The sequence below is a fragment of the Orcinus orca genome, chromosome 11 (genome assembly GCF_937001465.1).
Source record: "Orcinus orca chromosome 11, mOrcOrc1.1, whole genome shotgun sequence".
Taxonomy (NCBI): domain Eukaryota; kingdom Metazoa; phylum Chordata; class Mammalia; order Artiodactyla; family Delphinidae; genus Orcinus; species Orcinus orca.
Window position 1 is genome coordinate 24,150,817 of NC_064569.1, and position 21,998 is coordinate 24,172,814.

General features: G+C 35.5%; 1 long non-coding RNA gene across 2 annotated transcripts in view; it reads right to left on the reverse strand.

Moving 5' to 3' along the window:
• Window positions 1-21,767, reverse strand: part of LOC125960416 (uncharacterized) — a 238,570-nt gene extending 216,803 nt beyond the window's left edge. Inside the window, exons 1-3 of one of the 2 annotated variants that reach the window (XR_007470065.1) lie at window positions 21,195-21,767; window positions 19,032-19,280; window positions 2,977-4,318 (exon numbers count right to left, since the gene is read on the reverse strand). This is a non-coding gene — a long non-coding RNA (uncharacterized LOC125960416). Of the gene's footprint in view, window positions 1-2,976; window positions 4,319-19,031; window positions 19,287-21,194 lie in introns of both variants that reach the window. The other variant, XR_007470064.1, reaches the window with a different exon arrangement.
• Window positions 21,768-21,998: the final 231 nt, after the last annotated feature.

Genomic DNA, 21,998 nt, shown 5'->3' on the forward strand with positions numbered 1-21,998 from the left:
AGCTGTTTATATATTGTGGAGATTAGTCCTTTGTCTGTTGATTTATTTGTAAATATTTTTTCCCATTCTGAGAGTTGTCTTTTCGTCTTCTTTGTAGTTTCCTTTGCTGTGCAAAAGCTTTTAAGTTTCATTAGCTCCCATTTGTTTATTTTTGTTTTTATTTCCATTTCTCTAGGAGGTGGGTCAAAAAAGATCTTACTGTGATTTATTTCAAAGAATGTTCTTCCTATTTTTTCTTCTAAGAGTTTTACAGTGTCCAGTCTTATATTTAGGTCTTTAATCCATTTTGAGTTCATTTTTGTGTATGGTGTTAGGGAGTGTTCTAATTTCATTCTTTTACATGTAGCTGTCCAGTTTTCCCGGCACCACTTATTGAAGAGACTGTCTTTTCTCCACTGTATATCCTTGCCTCGTTTGTCATAGATTAGTTGACCATAGGTGCGTGGGTGTATCTCTGGGGTTTTTATCCTGTTCCATTGATCTATGTTTCTGTTTTTGAGGCAGTACCATATTGTCTTGATTACTGTAGCTTTGTAGTATAGTCTGAAGTTAGGGAGTCTGATTCCTCCAGCTCTGTTTTTTTCCCTCAAGACTGCTTTGGCTATTCAGGGTTGTTTGTGTCTTCATACAAATTTTAAGACTTCTTCTTCTAGTTCTGTAAAAAATGTCACTGATAATTTGATAAGGGTTACACTGAATCTGTAGATTGCTTTGGGTACTATAGTCATTTTCACAATAATGATTCTTCCAATCCAAGAACATGGTATATCTCTCCATCTGTTTGTGTCACCTTTGATTTCTTTCATCAGGGTCTTATAGTTTTCTAAGTACAGTTCTTTTACAACCTTAGGTAGGTTTATTCCTAGGTATTTTATTCTTGTTGTTGCAATGGTGAATGGGAGTGTTTCCTTAATTTATCTTTCTGATATTTCAGATGCAAGGATTGCAAGGATTTCTGTGCATTAATTTTGTATCCTGCAACTTTACCAAATTCATTGATTAGCTCTAGTAGTTTTCTGGTGGCATCTTTAGGATTCTCTCTATATAGTATCATGTCATCTGCAAACAGTGACAGTATTACTTCTTTTACAGTTTGTATTCCTTTTATTTCTTTTTCTTCTCTGATTGTCGTGACTAGGATTTCCCAAACTATGTTAAATAACAGTGGTGAGAGTGGGCATCCTTGTCTTGTTCCTGATCTTAGAGGAAATGTTTTCAGTTTTTCACCATTGAGAATTATGTTTGCTGTGGGTTTGTCATATATGGCCTTTATTATGTTGAGGTAGTTTCCCTCTATGCCTATTTTCTGGAGAGTTTTTACTATAAATGTGTGTTGAATTTTGTCAAAAGATTTTTCTGCATCTATTGAGATGGTCATATGGTTTTTATTCTTCAGTTTGTTAATATGGTGTATCATATTGATTGATTTGCGTATATTGAAGAATCCTTGCATTCCTGGGATAAATCCCACTTGATCATGGTATATGATCCTTTTAATGTGTTGCTGGATTCTGTTTGCTAGTATTTTGTTGAGGAATTTTGCATCTATATTCATCATTGATATTGGTCTGTAATTTTCTTTTTTTGTAGTATCTCTTTCTGGTTTTGTTTTCAGGGTGATAGTGGCCTTGTAGAATGAATTTGGGAGTGTTCCTTCCTCTGCAATTTTCTGAGAGTTTGAGAAAGATGGATGTTAGCTCTTTTCTAAATGTTTGATAGAATTCACCTGTGAAGCCATCTGGTCCTGGACCTCTGTTTGTTGGAAAATTTTTAATCACAGTTTCAATTTCATTACTTGTGATTGGTCTGTTCATATTTTCCTTTTCATCCTGGTTCAGTCTTCGACGGTTATACCTTTCTAAGAATTTTTTCCATTTCTTTCAGGTTGTCCATTTTATTGGCATCAAGTTGCTTGTAGTAGTCTCTTATGATCCTTTGTATTTCTGCAGTGTCAGTTGTAGCTTATCCTTTTTCATTTCTAATTTTATTGAATGAGTCCTCTCCATCTTTTTCTTGATGAGTCTGGCTAATGGTTTATCAATTTTGTTTATCTTCTCAAAGAATCAACTTTTAGTTTTATTGATCTTTGCTATTGTTTTCTTTGTTTCTATTTCATTTATTTCTGCCCTGTTCTTTATAATTTCTTTCCTTCTGCTAACTTTGGGTTTTGTTTGTTCTTCTTTCTCTAGTTCCTTTAGGTGTAACGTTAAATTGTTTATTTGAGATTTTTCTTGTTTCTTGAGGTAGGCTTTTATAGCTATAAATTTCCCTCTTAGAACTGCTTTTGATGAATCCCATAGGTTTTGGATCATCGTGTTTTCATTGTCATTTGTCTCTAAGTATTTTTTGATTTCCTCTTTGATTTCTTCAGTGATCTCTTGGTTATTTAGTAACGTATTGTTTAGCCTCCATGTGTTTGTGTTTTTTACGGGTTTTTTCCGTATAATTGATATCTAATCTCATAGTGTTGTGGTCAGAAAAGATGTTTGATATGATTTCAGTTTTCTTAGATTTACTGAAGTGTGATTTGTGACCCAAGATGTGATCTATCCTGCAGAATATTCCATGTGCACTTGAGAAGAAAGTGTAGTCTGCTGTTTTCAGATGGAATGTCCTATAAATATCAATTATATCTATCTGGTCTATTGTGTCATTTAAAGCTTGTGTTTCTGTACTAATTTTCTGTCTGAATGATCTGTCCATTGGTGTAAGTGAGGTGTTAAATTCCCCCACTATTATTGTGTCACTGTCGATTTCCTCTTTTATAGCTGTTAACAGTTGCTTTATGTATTGAGGTGCTCCTAAGTTAGGTGCATATATATTTATAACTGTTATATCTTCTTCTCGGATTGATCCCTTAATATTTGTGAAGCGTCCTTCTTTCTCTTTTGTAACATTCTTTATGTTAAAGTATATTTTATCTGATATGAGTATTTCTACTCCAGCTTTCTTTTGATTTCAATTTACATGAAATACCTTTTTCCATCCCCTCACTTTCAGTCTGTATGTGTCCCTAGGTCTGAAGTGGGTCTCTTGTAGACAGCATATATACGGGTCTTGTTTTTGTATCCATTCAGCAAGCCTATATCTTTTGGTTGGAGCATTTAATCCATTCACATTTAAGGTAATTATCGATATGTTTGTTCCTATTACCATTTTCTTAATTGTTTTGGGTTTGTTTTTGTATATCTTTTACTTCTCTTGTGTTTCCCACTTAGAGAAGTTCCTTTAGCATTTATTGTAATGCTGGTTTGGTGGTGCTGAATTCTCTTAGCTTTTGTTTGTCTGTAAAGCTTTTGATTTCTCCATCGAATCTGAATGAGATCCCTGCTGGGTAGAGTAATCTTGGCTGTAGGTTCTCCCCTTTCATCACTTTAAATATATTGTGCTACTCCCTTCTGACTTGTAGAGCTGCTGAGAAATCAGCTGTTAATATTATGGGAGTTCCCTTGTATGTTATTTTCATTTTCCCTTGTTGCTTTTAATATTTTTTCTTTGTCTTTAATTTATGTCAGTTTGATTACTATGTGTCTTCTCATGTGTTTCTCCTTGGGTTTATCCTGCCTGGGACTCTCTGTGCTTCCTGGACTTGGGTGGCTATTTCCTTTCCCACGTTAGGGAAATTTTCAACTATAATCTCTTCAAATATTTTCTCGGGTCCTTTCTCTCTCTCTTCTCCTTCTGGAACCACTGGAATGTGAATGTTGTTGTGTTTAATGTTGTCCCAGAAGTCTCTTAGGCTGTCTTCATTTCTTTTCTTTCTTTTTTCTGTTCTGCAGCAGTGAATTCCACCATCTTGTCTTCCAGGTCACTTATCCATTCTTCTGCCTCAGTTATTCTGCTATTGATTCATTCTAGTGTATTTTTCATTTCATGTATTGTATTGTTCAACTCTCTTTGTTTTTTCTTTGATTCTTCTAGATGTACTTTAATTCTTGTAGGTATTTGTTCAACATTTCTTGCATCTTCTTGATCTTTGCCTCCATTCTTTTTCTGAGATCCTGGATTGTCTTCACTATCATTATTCTGAATTCTTTTTCTGGATGGTTGCCTATCTCCACTTTATTTATTTGTTTTTCTGGGGTTTTATTTTGTTCCTTCATCTGGTGCATAGTCCTCTGTCTTTTCATTTTGTCTATCTTTCTGTGAATGTGGTTTTCATTCCACAGTCTGCAGGATTGTAATTCTTCTTGCTTCTGCTGTCTTCCCTCTGGTGGATGAGGCTATCCCCTGTTGATGATTGTTCAGCAGTTAGTTGTGAGGGAGTGAGCACATGTCCTTCTACTTCTCCATCTTGAGCCATTCTCTTGTTTTCTTTCTTTAATAAAGAGAAAAACATTATCGATAACTGCAGTCTCAAAATAATCTCTAGAGATTATCCAATATGTTTCTATTTCCAGGCATTAGTGCATTTGTTTCATTTCAAAACCAAAATAAGTAATACTGGTGATAATTAGTAGTCTTATAAATGAGTAACAACTGTGAATAATCCAGTCTTAATAAGTAGAAAATTAACTGAACTTATTATTATAATTATTTAGATGGAGATTTTCTATTTTCATGACAAAGATTTAGAAGCTTTGTCTTCTAAACTAACACAAGAATATGAGAGATCATTTTTGAGAGTGTTTGTATTATTCCTAGCTCTGAAGACTTACATAACTCATAGCATGTAGGGCCTCTATAAAGAGAAAGGTCATTCAAAACTTAAAGGGCAATGCCTAGTTAGTTTCAGCATATTTATATCTTCCTGACCTGCATATGTGTACACTTAAAGCCAGGAAGGAAGCAGATTGTATAGGAAGGAAAAAGCTTGGGCTTGGCATCAGACACCCACTAGCTGTTTGACCTTTGGCAATTGACCTAATTTTACTGAGCCTCAGTTTCCTTGAATGCAAAGTAGAGATCCAAACACCTATCACGTCTATATATTGGGAAGACTGGGTGGCATAAAGTCTGTAAAAAAAAACTACAGAGAACCCACACAGGCAAGCATTCCGGGAGAAACAATTTTCTGAAGTTGATATAATCCACGCTCACATCTCTGAAATAGTAACTGACTCAAACCATCTATTTTCAGGGTTACATGTGTGCTCTAGGTCCAATGAGAAAATGGCTGACGTGTTTGCACCTCATCTCACCACTTGAAATGTGGTATTAACTCCCACTGGACTGTGAATCAAAATCACATTGCCCAGTGGCTGCATAACGTGTTTTAGATAAAAATTTAGAAGAATTATGGATATTAGAGCATTATTTGCTTCTGCAGTGCTGTGCATTACCCCACCAAATACTGTTAGCTTTATTTCTTCCTTATTCTCAATGATACAATATCTTTTTAAATCATCTCCGACATGGAAATCGAACTGTGAGTTTGTTCTTTGTTGTCGACATGTGTTCTCTCCTCATATAGATGTCTTAAAATTCTAACACAAGGTATGTGGGCTGCACTACTTGCCCTTTCCAATCTCACATATGGCAGAACCTGTTGCCTCTCCTGGGACTAAAGCTTGGTCTGAATTCAAACCAATGATATACTATTTTTAAATCTATAATTGACATTCATAAAATTTAAAATCAGAGACACTGGATTTGAAGTTTCCAAAAGCTTCCATCTTCTTCACATGAAGACATTTTTCCCAACATATGTGATAGAAACTGAATCTCATACTTCCTCTTAACAATTTCACCAGATTATCAGAGCTCTTCATTCCCAATGCAACACATGTTGACCAATAACTGAGTCTCACCAAATGCTCTCTCAGTGGGTCTACCCCTTCCTGCACTCACATGCTGTATATGTACCAAGACACAGTTGTGTTTGTTCCCAAACCTTTACTTGACAGTTAAATTTATTATTATTATTTCATAATTTAATTAAATATTACAAAAGCCTATGCATCATGAGTAAGAAAATAAAGTTGCTGTTTCTATGAAAGTTGAGTTGAATGCTTTGGAAGACTCAATTAATAGAAATGACAATACAAATCACAGTAATTAGGGGGAGGCAGAAAAATATAACCAAATTAGAGGGGAAAAGTAATAAAAATCTAAAATTCAGCACTTAGAATACTTTTACCTTTTAAAGTTGTTTCTTCACAGAAAAAAAAAACTTGGACATTGACACTGATGTAAAATTGGTGTAGTTAATGGAAGAGAAGCAATAATGAACTTCAAACAGTGGACACATACTCAAAGAAAACGTTCTAAATCCACAAAAGGAAAAAAAAAACTGTATATGAAGATCCATTTATATGTTTTAAGTTAACATAAACTGCATAAGTTAGGTGCGAAATTTTCCAATTTAACCCACTTTATCAATTAATTAATCAATTGCAGTTCTAATATACCTAATTTTAAAAGCTTCTGTTGAGTTGGAATATTCTTCATTGAATTTTTGTACAACAATAAATCAATCTTATTTGTTGTATTCTTTTAGCAGTAAACCCAAAACAAGAGATCTTACATTTGAAAATAAGTTAAATAGGAACTAAGAAGTTAACAGCTAATTAACAACAAAGTTTTGTTTTTTTTTTAAATTGGCTGTCTTCATTGATTTCTCACAAATGGGAAGTCCCCTGTGCTCCAGGTGCCCCTTCTCCCAATGGATGGTGGTCTCTCTCCTTTAGCCATCCAAGATGCCTTCATGACTTAGATAACCATACATCCTGGTTACAGAGGACAGTCCTGGTTTAAGCCTGTTGTCCTGACATAATTATTAAAAGCACTGCAATTCACTTCCAGTGGTATCCCCACTTGGATGATAAGTTATATGAGCTCCATATTCCTATGGTTTCTCATACCACCTTGGTCTCTGAATGTTTTACTTTTTCATCTTCTCTTCCTCCTTTTATCTCATTACACTCTGCCTTGAGGAAAAAAAAATATATATGTATATATAGTTGCTCAGACATTTATTTTTGGCTTAGAGAAGTAGATCTTATTCAAAATTTGCAAAAAGTGGAACTTATTTGGAAGGAAATATATATATATCACAAAACTCAAATATCAGATAGCATTTTCATTCCAAACTGGGACCATTAACACAAGACCCCAAGAAGGCAAGGCAGTCTGCATCTCTCTGTCTCTCTCTGTCCCTGAATACATGGTCTCTCAACTCATCTTCTCTTTGCATGGATTTTCAGTCTCCTTTTTCCCTGCTGACCAGCCTTTTCTGCTTTACTTTCACTGAACCCAAACATGGTCATCCCAGCCCAAACTTTATATCACCTGCCAGTTCAAGTACTCAACAGAGGCAGTCTCAGCTGACTGGGACATAATTGAAATTATCAAGAAAAAATCGATCGGATAAGCCCAAGCACTTAGATTAGTTCCCTGGTATCAGGCTTACAATTGTTTCAGTAAACTGTGTGAGTAGGTGTGGGAGAAGTTCCAAGGTAGCTGGGACCATGTGACACAGATTCTCTGACAAGGCGATATGGGCGGGGGAAAATAATAGACATTTTTAATGTTTCTCTTCAGACTCTGAAAGTAACTCAATGGCTAATATCACAAATCAATCTAAATCTATGCACATGTACTAATGGCTGATCATTATCCTAAAATAAGGTAAATATACTTTTTTAAAATTTTTATTTATTTATTTTTGTCTGTGTTGGGTCTTTGTTGCTGCACACGGGCTTTCTCTAGCTGCGGTGAGTGGGGGCTACTCTTCGTTGCAGTGCACAGGCTTCTCATTGCGGTGGTTTCTCTTGTTGCGGAGCATGGACTCTAGGCTCGCGGGCTCTAGAGCTCAGGCTCAGTAGTTGTGGCACAAGGGCTTAGTTGCTCTGTGGCATGTGGGATCTTCCCAGACCAGGGCTTGAACCCATGTACCCTGCATTAGCAGGAGGATTCTTAACCACTGCGCCACCAGGGAAGCCCACGTAAATATAATTTTAAAAGAAGGTCAAAAACATAATGTATAATGAAAATCTCTGGTTATGTTGAAAGCCAGCGATAAAGATATCTACGACAGGAGAATCATTTAAGACCCTATTAATAAAAGAAAACAGCACAAATAAATGTAGATGAATGATAGCAACTGCTACACTCCTCCTTCTTAGCCTTCAATTGACCCCTAAAAAACACAGGTTGTCAAATATTTGCCTATGAGTAGAATAGCTCACTACAGATTTAGTGAGAAAATAAGTTCACAGATAAGACTATATGTTTCTCTTACTGTAACCCCAAACTAGTTTCAAACAAAGGGAAAAGGTCTTGGCTTTTATTTAAAATAGTTTGGGGAGAGTGAGCCTATCACTTTAAATCTGAGATTCATCTTCCTAATCTGTAATTGACACAGTTGAATTATTTAATGATAACTTGCTGGAAGTTGTCAGTACTTTGCTGTCTCAGATATTATTTGTGTTTTATTCAATGTTCCCTCTAAATGCTTTAAGAAATGAGCAGATAACCACTTTACATAAGTAGCATCAGAAAGAAATAAAAGGTAGAAGACCTGGACTTTCCTTTTAAGGAGTTTACAGTTGAAATGAAAAGATATAGTTAAAAGCTTTTAGCTAAGTAAATTTTTATCTCCTCTCATCAAATGTACCCATACTCTTTCCTGTTAAAATTCATCAAGCAACCATGATGGTACTAGGAAAGTAGTGAAATGCCAAGATATGGAAAAGATAAAAGTGCTTGGTAACTGCTTTTTGGGAAAAACATTGTTTCAATCTCAGTATCATCACAATAATATTTTTATTATTAATTAATAAACTTTATGAGAAATTTTAGCTTCACAGCAAAATTGAGAGGAAAGTATGGAGTTCCCATATATCCTCTTGCCTCCACAGATGCACAACCTCCCCCATTATTGACATCCTACATCACAGTGGTGCATTTGTTACAATCCATGAACCTACATTGACACAGCGTTACCACCTAAAGTCCATAGTTTACATTAGTGTCCACTCTTGGTGTTGTATATTCTTTGGGTTTTGACAAGTGTATAATGACATGTACCCACCACTGTAGTATCATACATAGTAGTTTCACTCTCCTAAAAATCCTCTGTACTGTACCTACTCATCCCTCCCTCTGTCAATCACTGATTTTTTTTAGTCTCTATAGCTTTGTCTTTTCCAGAATGTCATGTAGTTGGAATCACACAGTATGTAGCCTTTACAGATTGGCTAGTTTTACTTAGTAATATGCACTTAAGTTCCTCCTATTCTTTTCATGGCTTGATAGCTCATTTCTTTTTAGCACCAAATAATATTCCAGTGTCTACTAGTAATATTTACTACAGTTTATCCATTAACCTACTGAAGGACATCTTAGTTGCTTCCAAATTTTGGCAATTATGAATTATGAATAAAGAATCTATAAACATTGTTGTGCAGGTTTTTATGTGGATGTAAGTTTTCAGCTCCTTTGGATAAATACCAAGGGGTGCAATTGCTGAATTGCATGGTAAGAGTAGGTTTAGTTTTGTAAGAAAATGCCTGTCTTCTAAAGTGGCTGAATCATTTTGCATTCCCACCAGCAATGAATGAGAATCCCTATTGTTCCATATCTTTGTTAGTATTTGGTGGTGTCAGTATTCTGAATTTTGGTCAGTTTAATAGGTGTGTAGTGGCATCTCATTGTTTTAATTTGCTTTTCCCTGATGATATATGATGTTGAACATCTTTTTATATGCTTACATGCCAACTGTATATGTTCTTGGTGAGATGGTTCAGATCTTTTGTCTATTTTTTACTTGAGTTGTTCATTTTCTTATTGCTGAATTATGAGTTCTTTATATATTTTGGATAACAGTCCTTTATCAGATGTCTTTTGCAAATATTTCCTCCCAGTCTGTGACTTGTCTTCTCATTCTCTTGACATTGTCTTTCACAGAGAAGAAGTTCTTAAATTTTAATAAAGCCCAGCTTATTAATTATTTCTTTCATGGTTTTTGCTGTCATATTTAAAAAGTCATTGCCATATACAAGGTCATCTAGGTTTTCTCCTTTTATCTTCTAGGAGTTTTATAATTTTGCACATTACATTTAGTCCTATGGTACATTTTGAGTTAATTTTATTGAAGGATGCAAGGCCTATGTCTAGATTCATTTTTTGTGTTGTAAATATTTAGGTTGTACAACATGATTTTTTAAATGTATACAACCTGATGATTTAATATGTGTATATATTGTGAAATGATTACCACAATCCAGTTAGCTAATGTATGCATCACCTCACATAGTTATCTTTCTTTTTTGGTGGTGAGAACACTTAAGATCTACTCTTTTAGCAAATTTCAAATATACAATACAGTTGGCCCTTGAACTATGAGGGAGTTAGGGACATCAACACCTACACAGTCTAAAATCCACGTGTAACTTTATCGTCAACCCTTTGTACCATGGTTTTGCATCTGCAGATTTAACCAACCTTGTATGTGTAGTACTGTAGTAGGTATTTATTGAAAAAAATCCATGTATAATTGGACCTGCGCAGTTCAAACCCGTGTTTTTCAAGGGTCAACTGTATTATAAACTACAATCATCATGATGTATATTAGGTCCTCAAAACTTATTCATATTTTAATTGAAATTTGAACCCTTCAACCAACATCTCCCCAGTTCCTCAGCTAACCTCTGGCAACCACCACTCTGATTCTATGATTCATTCTCTGATTCTATGAGCTCATGGTTTTAAATTCCACATGTAAGTGATATCATACAGTATTTATCTTTTTGTGTTTGGCTTATTTCACTTAGCATAATGTCCTCCAGGTTGTCACAAATGTCAGAATCTCTTTTTTTATGGTTGAATTACATATTTATATAAATATATATAGATATATAGATATAGATACAGGTATAGATTACATTTTCTTTATTCACCTATCGATAGACACTTAGGTTGTTCCATATCTTGGCTATTGTCAATAATGTTGCAATGAACATGGGAATACAGATATCTTAGAGATGCTAATTTCATTTCTTTTGGATATATACCTGGAAGTTAAATTGCTGGATCATATGGTAGTTCTACCTTTAATCTTTTGAGGAAACTCCATACTGCTTTCCATAATGGCTGTACCAATTCACATTTCCACTAACAATGTACAATGGTTCCCTTTACACTACACCCTCACCAACACTTGTCTTTTTGATAAGAGTTGTCCTAACAGGTATGAGATGATATTTTATTTTGAGTTTCCTGATGATCAGTGATGTTGAGCATCTTTTTATGTACCTCTTGGCCATTTGTATGTCTTCTTTCAAAAAATGTCTATTCAGGTCCTTTGCCCATTATTTAACTGGGATGACCTTTTTGCTCTTGAGTTGCATGAGTTTCTTATATAAAATGGATGTTAACCTCTTATAAGATATATGGTTTGTGAATAATTTTCTCCCACTCCATAGGTTGCCCTTTCATTTTGCTTACTTTTCCTTTGTTGTGCAGAGTTTTTAGTTTGATGTAATCCCACTTGTTGATTTTTAGTTTTGTTGCCTATGCTTTTGGTATCATATTCAAAATATCATTCCTAGATTGATGTCAAAGAGCTTGTTCTCTATTTTTTTCTAAGAGATTAATGGATTCAGGTATAAGATATAACTCTTTAATAAATTTGAGTTAACTTTTGAGTATGGTGTAAGATTTTAAAAGTCCAATTTCATTTTTTTTGAATGTGGATATCTAGTTTTCCCAATACCATTTACTGAAGAAACTATCCTAATGCCATTGTGCATTCTTGGTGTCCTTGCAAAAGATTAGTTGCTCATATATGTGTGGGTTTATTTCTGGGCTCTCTATTCTGTTCTACTGGTCTATATGTCTGTTATTATTCCAGTACCATACTGTTTTGATTATTATAGCTTTGTAATATAGTTTAAAGTCAGATTGCTGTCCTAGCTTTGTACTTCTTTCTCAACTTTGTTTTGACTATTGGTGTCTTTTGTGGTTCCATTCAAAATTTTAGGATTTTTTTCTATTTCTATAAAGAGTGCCATTGAAATATTGATAGGGATTGTATTGAATCTGTAGATCACTTTGGGTATTATGGATATTCTAACAATATCAATTCTTCCAATCCAACAGCATGAAATGGCTTTCCATTTGTTTGTTTCTACTTCAGTTTTTTTCATCAATGTCTCATTGTTTTCAGCATACATATATTTCACCTCCTTGGTTAAATTTATTCCTAAGTATCTTATTCTTTTTGATACTATTGTAAATGAGATTTAAAAAAATTTTTTTGGAATAGCTTATTGCTAGTGTATAGAAATGCAAATAATTTTTTGCAAGCTTATTTTTTATCTTGAAACTTTACGGAATTTGTTTATTCTAAATATTGTTCTAACAATTTTTGGTGGAGTCTTCAGGGTTTTCTCTATATAAGATCATGTTATCTATAGACACAGTTTAACTTCTTCCTTTCCAATTTGGATGCCTTTTATTTCCTTTCTTGTCTAATTTCTCTGGCTAGGACTTCCAGTATTATGTTGAATAGAAGTAGTGAGAGTGGGCACTCTAGTCTTTTTCCTGATCTTAGAGTAAAACCTTTCGGCTTTTCACTGTTCAACATGTTACTAGCTGTGACTTGTCATATGTGGCATTTATTATGTTGAGGTATGTTCCTTCTATAACTAAATTTTAATTGTTTTTGATCATGAAAAAATGTTGAATTTATCAAATGTTTTTTCTTCTATTAAGAAGATGCTATTTTATCTTTTATTATGTTAATGTGGTGTATCACATTGTTTTATTTGCATATGTTGAAACATCCTTGCCTCCCAGAAATAAATCCCACTTAATTATTGTGTATGATCCTTTTAATGTACTGTTGAATTAAGTTCACTAGTACTATATTGAGGATTTTTCCATCAACGTTCATCTGGAATATTGACCTGTAATTTTCATTTTTTTGTAGTGTCCTTAACTGTCTTTGGTATGAGGGTCATCCTGGCTGCATAAAATAAGCTTGGAAGGATTCCCTCCTCTTCAGTGTTTTGGAAGAGTTTGAGAAAGATTGGTGTTGATTCTTTAAATATTTGGTAGAATTCACCAGTGAAGCCAGGTGGTCCTGGGCTTTTCTTTGTTGGGAGGCATTAATTGCTTCTTTAATCTCCATACTCATTGTTGGTCTGTTCAGATTTTCTATTTCTTTATGATTCAGTCTTGTTAGGTTTTATGTTTTTAGGAATCTATCCATTTCTGCTAGGTTATCCAATTTGTTGGCATAAAATTGTTCATATTTTATCTTTCTGTGGTATCAGTTGTCTACTCTTTCACTTATAAGTTTATATATTTTTATCCTCCTTCCTTTTTCTTAGTTTAGGTAAATGTTTGTCAGTCTTGTTTATCTTTTCAAAAAACCAACTCTTAGTTTCATTAATCTTTTCTGTTGTATTTCTATTCTCTATTTATTTATGCTCTAATATTTATTTCCTTCTTCCTGCTCACTTTGGACCTAGTTTGTTCTTCTTTCTCCCTGATAATGTTAGGTTAAAAGAGTATAAAGATAAGTTATTTACTTGAGGCCTTTCTTTTTTCTTCTTGTAGGCATTTCTAGCTATAAACTTCCCACTGCTTTTGCTGCATCCCATAAGTTTTGGTGTATTGTGTTTCTATTTAGATTTGTCTCAAGATACTTTTTGATCTCCTCTTTGACCCATTGGTTTTTCACAAGTGTGTTGTTTGACTTCACATATTTGTTAAATTTTCCACTTTCCTACTGTAATTGATTTCTAGTTTTATACTATTATGCCAGGAAAAGATACTTGATACAAATTCAATATTCTTAAGTTTGTTACTACTAGTTTTGTGATTCAGCACATAAGCTACTCTGGAGAATATTCCATGTATCCTTAAGAAGAATGTGATTCTGCTGCTGTTGGATGGAATGTTTTGTATATGTCTGTTAGATAAATTTGGTCTATAATGTTATTCAAGTCTACTGTTTCTTTATTGATTTTCTCTCCAGATGATTTATCCATTGATGAAAGTGGGATATCAAAATCCCCTACTATTATGGTATTGTTGTCTATTTCTCTCTTTTTTTTGTTAGTATTTTCTTTATTTATTTAGGTGCCTCAATATTGGATGCATACATATTTACAACTGTTATATACTCTTGATGAATTGACCCATTTATCTTTATGTAGTGACCTTCTTTGTCTCTGACAATGGATTCTGACTGAAAGTTTATTTGTCTGATATCAATATAGTCACCCCTGTTCTCTTCTGATTATCATTTAAGTGGGATATCTTTTTCCACCCCTTCACTTTTAGCCTATATAAATCCTTAAAGCCAAAGTGAGTCTCTTGTAGGCAACGTATAGTTGGATCTTGTTTTTTATTCATTCAGCCACTCTATCCTTGAGTAGAGAATTTAATTCATATACATTTAAAGTAATATTTGATAGATAAAGATTTACAGTTGCCATCTTTTTTATGGTTTTCTGGCTATTCTATAGTTTGTTTGTTCCTGTCTTTCTCTCTTGCAGTCTTCCTTTGTAATTTGTTGCCTTTTTTGTGGCAGTGTGCTTTGATTCCTTACTCTTTATCTTTTGCATATCTACTAGAGTTTCTTCTTTATGGTTATTATTAAGTTTTTATAAAACATCTTATAGTTGTCTACTTTAGGCAACTTAACTTTACTCTCATACCAAAACTCTACACTTTTACTTCTTCCTCACTTCCACACTTAATGCTATTGATGCATGCTTTATATCTTTTAAAATTGTATACCTATTAACAAATTATTTTACCCATGGTTGTTTTTAATATTTTTGTCTTCTAACTTTCATACTAGAGATAAAAGTGATTTATGAACCACCATTATATTATTAAGAGTATTATGAATTTGACTAGATATTTACGTTTATCAGTGAGTTTTATACTTTCACATGTTTCGTATTGTTACTTAGTATCTTTTTATTTCATCTTGAAGATTTCTTTTTAGCATTTTTTGTAAGGCAGGTCTAGTGGTGATGTACTCCCTCAGTGTTTGTTTGTTGAAAATAGATTTACCTTTTTTATATGTGTATGTCCAGTTGTTCCAGCACCATTTGTAGAAATGACTATCTTTGCTCCATTGCATTGCCTTTGCTGCATTGTCAAAGACCAGTTGACTCTATTTATGTGAGTCTATTTCTGGGCTCTCTATTCTGTTCCATTGATATATTTGTCTATCCTTTCATCAATACCACACTACCTTGATTACTGTAGCTTCATAGTCTTGAAGTTAGATAATGTCAGTCCTCCAACTTTGTTCTTCTCCAATACTGAGTTAACTATTTTGGGTCTTTTGCCTCTCTATATACTCTTTGCAATCAGTTTTTTTAAATACCCACAGTACTTTGTTATTATTTTTCTTGAAATTGCATTTTATCTGTAGATCAAGTTGGAAAGAACTGACATCTTGACAATACTGAGTCTTCCTAATTATGAACATGGAATATCTCTCCACTTACTTAGCTCTTCTTTTGTATCTTTTATCAGAGTTATATGGTTTTTCTCATATAGATCTTGCACATATTTTATTATGTTAATATTTAAGTGTTTTATTCTTGGTGGTAATGTAATTTTAAATTCCACTTGTTCATTGCTGATACAATAATATTTTAAAGACTTTTTTTAATGACACTTAATAAATTCACTGATATTTGGGCTGCAGCACCAGAAAACACAACAGACTGCCTTTGCTTTAAGTGCAAGTATGTCCAATAAATACGGTCTTATTCTACAGATTTCTTTGCAGAATAAGTTTTCAAAGCTCTAAAGATGAATTTATGAGATATTTTGACATGAATTATGATACCTGTCAATGATCATATGATCACCATGAGTAAAGAATTGTATCAATCAATAGCTGACAAAGTTGGAAATGATTAAAAAGTGTTCCCAATTACAAAGAAATTGTTTTATATGGTAAATATAATGGATCTGAGAAAGACTGAAGTAGAGCACAAAGTTTTACAGAATTTCAGGGCAAGTGGTATCTAACTTATTTCACCTATATATCATATAAATATATGATATTTTACACTCTTTGCCATTATCCAAAACAATTTCTATTAATTATAATGCTTTTAAAAAGCTTATAAACATGAAATTTTAATTTTTCAGTGTGTATAATATTCAGTTCCTATGGGTAAGCCAGCTTATTTCTCATACCATTCTCTCCATAACAAGAGTACTAGTTAGCAGAGGGTAATAGAATCTTAAAAAACTATCCAACATTTCCGGTTTAAATGATTTTTACCAATCCAACCTCTACCTGGCCAAGCAAACCATATTTTAAGGGAAGAAAATTTTAAAACACAAAATTTTAGTACAGGTTATATTTATAATGCTACATGAACAATCGATACTCCTGACACATTACAAGTGGAGAATTTTCTCCAGTCAGTGGTAGTGAGTGGGTAAGGAAAAGGATGAATTTAGTCCCCACATTTTTCCACATTTATTCTTCCAGCATCCATTTCTAGACAATCTATATGTCACTATCATTGTGCAAACAAATTGTTTACACATGTACATAAATTGATTCATAGCATCTACTAATTTTACATGCCCATGTAAAATCCTGTAAATATGTCCAGAATGATGTACAGAGACACAGCACTGAGAGCCAGAAGAGAACATAGAGGTTACAAGGTCCAACAGGCTATGTGTATAGCTGAGGAAATGGAAGCCAAATAATATTTAGAGGCTTGCCCAGTATCACCTAGTCTGAGAATATGTTTATTTTCCAAATATCTTAAAATACAATTAAAATATCATTAAATGAAAAGAACAGTTAGATAAGAGATGTTGAGAAAATTAGCATTTCTGTTTATGTTCTCACATAGTACATGGTTTCACTCCTATGGACCTTTGCCCAAGCAGATCCTTCTAAAATTCCTTCCAAACCTGATAATTTTCTCTCAAAATCATATTCAGGTTAAACATCCCTCTAATGGTTTCTTGGACTCCACCCCTGAACTATTAGCCATTACTTTGTTACCTCTATTCTTGGTACTTACATTACCTTATATAACACATCAGCTAGAGCTCTTACTCCAGCCACTGTTGTTGTGACTACTTCTATAAGTCACGGACTAGCTTTGTGCAATTGCAAACTTACGTCATGCCTTTGCTGCGTACCTTTTGCTTCTTGTCCTGAGGTTTCTTTGACACAGGCATGGGTCACCTCTGGGTATCCACTCAGTACTCATGCACATCAACTCATGGAAGTTAACACACATGTGACTATCCTTTGACCAACTGGAGAAGAGCACCAAAGAATGCATTCTTGCCATTTTATACCCTGGAAAGCCAGTTTAAGATGCATTTCTAAAGGCTCTTCAGATGGACCTGCAGGATTGAACACCTGCAGTCATTCATAGGATAACTGACTTGATAATGCACCTCCCACTCTACATTGCCTTCATCCTTTTCCTGTTTACTCCCATTATTTCTCACTATTGCTATCTGTGATCACTTCCCAATTATACTACCTGCGTGCAAGCCATTTTCTCAATAGGAAATTGCAATAACCCAATAAAGACTGGACTATGATCTCAAATATTTCAGGAGTGGAGATTTGTGATACCACATCCATCCAACTAAAAATATAGCAGAGAGTAAGGGAAATGTGGACTGGATAGAGGAAGAAAAAAATTATGATGGTAATCTTTGGCCTGGTAACCAGATACAGAGTCAGGAACTGCTGCAAGTATTCATATTTTGTGCTTATTGATTATTTTTCTCCCCTTTTCCTTACACTTTGTATGAATGAGAAGTTGTGGTAATGTTGAATATTACAGTTATGACTGAATGGCATCATTCCACCACTATATTGTAGTTGGTGGAACTTTGTGTCTGTTTGGTGTTTGTGATGATAGTTTCTTCATCCAAAAAGGCAAAAATGTATGCTACATGGCAAAACGAGGGAAGGCACCAGCCTCTGACCATTTAATCACTCATACGCAGTCTCCACCTTTGCTGCCCTTCTTGTGTCAAGGAGAATGACCCCTATGAATTACATCACTAAATCTCCCCTCATGACTGGCTTTTGGTAGGATCTTGCCAAGGGGAGAAACAGCAGATGGTTAGAAGGCAGAGAAGAGAAATTTTGTGGTATTTATTCCCTGATCTCTCCCTGCCTGGCACCATTATATCCACTGGCAAGTTGTGTCCTTCTCAATCACAGCTCCCAACAGGCTCTGGTCACACTATTTCTTCCTCACGTCTTAAGGAATAATGGCTTCTCATTGTTGCTCCTCTGTATGCCGTACCATGCCTTGTTTGCCCTGTCCAGTCTGCCTGCCTATTAAAGTCTTTCATTTGAGACAACTGAATTAATTCTCGTTATTGCCAGTTCCCTGGCTGATGAACATCCACTAGCTCCCACACACATGCACACGCACATACACACAGATGCCACGACACAGAACACTCTCATTCAAGGAAAATGACTCATCTATAATGTATGGTAACCACCTGTCCTGTCCACCCATGTCCCTAGTGTGCCTTTTCCCCTATCTCTTTATATTAAGGTCCCATACCCCCAGGTTACATAATTTCTATTCATGGCAGGACACAAGAGTTAGCATGACAAAATTGAAGTATTAATTTATAAATAATTTAAAGATGCTTATTTCATGACATATTATAGAAAAAGAAAAGAGACAGTGTCTTCATGTGCCAGCTACAGTTGCCATTATTCATCTCCAAGACTAAATCACATATGATTATGGTGTTTAACATAATGTGGTAAAGGCACAGATTCACAAGCCACCTCTTTATCTTATTTTTATTCCTGATATCAACATATTCTTCTTGAAATCTCAAGAAGAACTCTGGGGAAAATCTTTTCACCAACATTCACAAGACCTCCATCTGTAAAGAAGGTAAAGATATTTTTTCTTGTTCCCGTTCCATGGTTGAATGACTGATTGTTTGCAAAATGAGCTCAGTGTTTTAAAATCTATGATGGACAACTGTCATTTATTTTATGATATGTGAAATAGGCACCAAAAATTGATACTCTCACCCCAACTTTGAACTGAGAGCTACTTAGGCAATGAAAAAAATTCTACCTGAAACAGGAAGACAGCTCATGGGCCCACGGTGCAGAGGTCCTGGTGGCAGCATCCTGCATCCAGTGACGGCAGGGTTGAAACAAGCTGAAGTGTCTTGTGCACAGTGGACGTTGCTGCAGCTTCTTCTGTGACATGGTTTGGGGTATTTTTCCAGATCACATAACCACTAAGCGTGGTTCTCTGTTTCTCCAAGGAATTTATAAATTATCCAATATCCTTTTATTAATTTTCTTTTTTTAAATTCTTCTGGACCTCAAGTGAAACAAAAAGTGATTCAGTTATAATCCTATGCTCTCATCATATAAAACCACTCTCCTGTTTTATTACATTGTTGTATTTTTTGATTCTTTCATTCTCCCCACTACCATCACTAAATAAACCTACTCTAATGTCCTTGGTATATGTGCAGGGAGATATATATACACATATATATTTCAAAAGTTATACCATTGTTTTGGGCATTATTTTTTTTAACTTACATAAGTGATGCTAAGCTGAGTGTCATTCTGTTGGGATTTTTTATTAATTATCTCTGATATCTATGAAGCTCTATCTATATTTTTATATATGCCTGTAATCGTGGCCTCAGCCACACCATAATACATAATAGTCTTTTTAAATTTTATTTATCCCTCCCCCTATGATGGAAAATTAGGTTGTCTCCAATTCCCACTACCATAAACAGTGTTTCAAAAAACAACCTGATGCATATTCCTTGGTGGACAGATGTATTTGTTTCTCTGAAATTTATGCTATAAGAGGATTAATGGATCATAGGAAACACACATAATGGCTACATCAGTCTTTGGTCCCATCAGTGCACATGGCTTCCTGTTTCTCTATGTTCTTACCAGCACTTGGTACCATCCTACTTTTTTACTTTTTACAATCTGGTTGTAAAGTGCTGTTGATTTCCCTGGTTATAAATTGTTTACTTGTTATATTTGTTAGCCATTTGAGTTTCTTCTGAGAATAGTTTATTCATATCCTGTGCCCATTTTTCTTTTTGGTTCTTTACCTTATTCTTATTTATAAGAATTCCTTCTAGACATTAATTCTCTGCCAATTTTAGATATTGTAATTATCTTCTCCAAATATGACAACCGTCCTTTACCAAAATAGAATATTTTTCTGCTTAAATTACCCAGTCAAAATCTGTTTCTATTGCTTACAAATAAGAATTTCGATTAAAACTGAGTTTATAATGATATCTTTAATTTCTTTGATGATCAAAGAAAGCTATTTCCAAGAATTCTTATTCTGATTGATGAATAACATAATGTTTATGTAGACTTATGTAAAATATTCTCTACCTTTCCCTATGTTTCCCATAAGAAAAATCCATAATTGCCTGCCAAATACTCCACATCCTCTACGAAATTGTTTCAAAATAGCAGCACAGGGGAGAACTTCAAGATGGCAGAGGAGTAAGACGTGGAGATCACCTTCCTCCCCACAAATACATCTACATGTGGAACAGCTCCTACAGGACACCTACTGAACACTGGCAGAAGACCTCAGACTTCCCAAAAGGCAAGAAACTCCCCACGTACCTGGGTAGGGTGAAAGAAAAAACAAAAAACAGAGACAAAAGAATAAGGACGGGACCTGCACCTCTGGGAGGGAGCTGTGAAGGAGGAAAGGTTTCCACAAACTAGGAAGCCCCTTCACTGGTGGAGATAGGGGGGTGGGGGCGGGGGAGCTTCAGAGCTGCGGAGGAGAGCGCAGCCACAGGGGTGCAGAGGGCAAAGCTGAGAGATTCCCGCATGGAGGATCGGTACCGACCGGCACTCACCAGCCCGAGAGGCTAGTCTGCTCACCCTCTTGGGCGGGCGGGGACTGGGAGCTGAGGCTCGGGCTTTGGAGGTCAGATCCCAGGAAGAGGACTGGGGTTGGCGGCGTGAACACAGCCTGAAGGGGGCTAGTGCGCCACAGCTTGCCGGGAGGGAGTCTGGGAAAAAGTCTGGACCTGCCAAAGAGGCAAGAGACCATTGCTTCGGGTGCGCGAGGCAAGGGAATTCAGAGCACCGCCTAAATGAGCTCCAGAGATGGGCGTGAGCCGCGGCTAACAGCGTGGACCCCAGAGACGGGCATGAGATGCTAAAGCTGCTGCTGCCACCACCAAGAAGCCTGTGTGCGAGCACAGGTCACTATACACACCTCCCTTCCGGGGAGCCTGTGCAGCCCGCCACTGCCAGGATCCCATGATCAGGATACAACTTCCCCAGGAGAACGCACGGCGCGCCTCAGGCTGGTGCAACGTCACGCTGGCCTCTGCTGCCGAAGGTTCACTCCGCATCCGTACCCCTCCCTCCCCGCGGCCTGAGTGAGCCAGAGCCCTCGAATCAGCGGGTCCTTTAACCCCGTCCTGGCTGAGCGAAGAACAGACGCCCTCAGGCAACCTACATGCAGACGCAGGTCCAAATCCAAAGCTGAACCCCAGGAGCTGTGAGAACAAAGAAGAGAAAGGGAAATCTCTCCCAGCAGCCTCGGGAGCAGCAGATTAAATCTCCACAATCAACTTGATGTAACCTGCCTTCGTTGTACTTGGATAGATAATGAATCATCGCAAAACTGAGGCAGTGGACTTTGGGAGTAACTGTAGACTTGGGGTTTGCTGTATGCGACTGACTGATTTCTGGTTTTATGTTTATCTTAGTTTAGTATTTAGAGTTATCATCATTGGTAGATTTGTTTATTGATTTGGTTGCTCTCTTCCATTTTTTTATATATAGATTTTTTTTTTCCTTTTTCTCTTTTTGTGGGTGTGTACATGTATGCTTCTTTGTGTGATTTTGTCTGTATAGCTTTGCTTTTTCCATTCGTCCTAGGGGTCACTCTGTCCATTTTTTTTTTTTTTAGTACAGTTTTTATTGCTTGTTATCATTGCTGGATTTGTTTTTGGTTTGGTTGCTCTCTTCTTTCTTTCTTTTTTATTACTTTTAAATTTTTTTATTTTTAGTA